Genomic DNA, 2581 nt, shown 5'->3' on the forward strand with positions numbered 1-2581 from the left:
GACAAGATAAAATATCAAATAAGTCCACTAAGACTGGAAAGCTCCCAAACAGACACAAAAGGACAACAACAAGAAGACAAAATTTAACAAAAGACCAGCAACAGAAAAAACAAGCTAACCTAAGGACTTTAGTGTTTTGGCAATATCTGTTTCTAGGTTATTCATCTCCTGAGCCATCTTCTTTAGCTCCTCAATGTCCTAAGGTCTAGAATCCACTTTTCTTTTCAAGTTGGCTCTAGTCCTCTTCGAAGGTTTGGAATCCTCTTTCCATCTTTTATCTTTATCAGCTTTCAAGTCCACAACTTGGGTCCCCTATTGAGTGTTTTCTAGCTTCTCCACCAAGGTTTTCATAGTAGTGGTAGAATTCTTCACAATTCTGTGGCTTTGCTTCATCATGGAATTCATGGTAACTCAGATTTTGCTGACTTCCTCTTCCAAATGTTTTATGTTTTCCTTATTATCCTTCTTCCTCTTATCCATTAGCTCAATAGTTTTTTGAATGCATTCGACCATTGACATCTTCTCTTCTTCGATCCATGAGACCCCAATAGCCTTCTGAGACACCCCTATAGCTTCCATTTCATGCAGCCTACTAAAAACAACCCTATCCTTAATACTGAGGTCCTTAATTTCATGAAAAACCCACTTAACAATTTTGAAGTAGTCAACCGCCCCGTTTCTAGCTATAGCCAAAATATCATTAGGGAATTCTTGATTTGGCTTGAAGTAGTGGTCTTCAGGTCTGCGATCACCAGGGAATTTGGGCATGTTATCTCTATCAATTTGAGGGTGAGAGGAATGAGAGCCATCCATAGAATCTAGAGCAGAAAAAGAGTCCTCAAGGGATTCCTTAGAGTAGGAAACCATTTTTTTCTTGGGAAGGGCTTGCTCTTTGATTTTAGCTTTTTGGGATGACCCAGTGAGGTTTTTCATAGAGGAGCCTTTTTTTTTCAAGGGCTTGGTTTGTGATGCAGGAGCATCTAAGTAGTTCATCCGGTTGGAGCAGTTAGCAATGGAATTGCTTGGAGATTGTTGCTTGCATTTCTTCATGTTTATGAACTTAGATTTGCAGATTTGGATTTAGCATCTTGAGATCATTGTCTTAATCATATTCAAGATTCATGGCATTTGGATTTGATTCTGGTGAGATGTCGATTCCGGTATTGGTCCGATGTTGGTTTGTTCTTACTAGTTGGTCTTACAGTGTGTGGAGGGAAGTAGAATTGGGTTGCAGATGGTTTCTGTAACTTGTGGATCATTGGGAGATGTTGTTTTAGACCTGACCGATATTTTTGGAGGTCCGTGCGAATTTCTATGCATTGTTGGAGATGTTCTTGGTGATTTGGGTTGAGATATTATTGTTTGCACATTTCATTATGAACTGGTGGATCTTTGGCCAACTTGATCGAGGTTTTGTTGCTTGTGGATGGTATAAAGAGGAAGGTAGGAGATTGATTTGAGATGATAGAGGTCCGACGAAGGAAAGATTCAGAACAGATGTAGTTTTTAGAGAGATTCTAGTCTGGGGGGACTAGAGTCTGGAGGGACTAAGGTCCAGATTAGTGGAGTCAGTGTAGACTATTATCGAAGGCCGAATTGTTGAGAATATGATCTGTGGTTCATAGATTGAGTTGTAATAATTTTTTTATAATCCTGGGCTATGGTCCAGCATGTGTAAAGCCTGAGGGTATATGTAATTCATTAAAGTATTACAAGGATTGCTCTTATTATGTTTTCCCCGATTATACCTTATGTTGTGTAAACCAGTTATTGGTATCTTTCATGGTGATTGTGTTATAGGATGCAAGGCGGGTTTGTCCTTCATTGGACCTCCCTACCTTGTTTGCATTAAGTGGTATCAGAGCTAGTTATGAACTTGTTGATGGAGGAAGAGCTAGTTGTGAACCAGTTGGATGAAATGAACTTGAGGCAGCTTGAAGACTTGTTCAAATCATTGAATGTTGAGGTAGTTCAAGGCTTGCAAGAAGACCATTGAACCTAGGAGCATGAACTTGAGGAATTTGATAGGTGGACTTGAATAGATTGCTGAATTGAGGCAAGCTACAAATTTGTCTGATAGATCGCTAAGGAGAGGCAAATGGAACTTGTAGTCAAATCTCTGAACTTGAGGCAGTTGCAAGTATCTATGAACAGATCACCGAAATAGATTTGATGTATCATTGGTTATCAAGTGATGGGACTCAATTTTAAATTAACCTTGAGAGCCTGATGTAGGAGCATCTGAGTAGTTCATTCGGTTGGAGCAGTTAGTTGTGGAATTGCTTGGAGATTGTTGCATTTTTTCATGTTTGTGAACTTAGAGTTGCAGATTTGGATTTAGCATCTGAAGATCATTGTCTTAATCATATTTTAGATTCATGGCATTTTGATTTGATTCTAGTGAGATATAGATTCTTGTATTGGTCTCATGTTGGTGTTTTCCTACAGGTTGGTCTTGCAGTGTGTGGAGCGAAGCAAAATTGGGTTGCAGCTGGTTTTTGTAACTTGTGGATCATGGGAGATGTTTTTTTGGACCTGGCAATGTTCTTTGAGGTCTGTGTGAAGTTCTATGCATTGTTGG

This window comes from Cryptomeria japonica, unplaced genomic scaffold (genome assembly GCF_030272615.1).
Source record: "Cryptomeria japonica unplaced genomic scaffold, Sugi_1.0 HiC_scaffold_404, whole genome shotgun sequence".
Taxonomy (NCBI): Eukaryota; Viridiplantae; Streptophyta; class Pinopsida; order Cupressales; family Cupressaceae; genus Cryptomeria; species Cryptomeria japonica.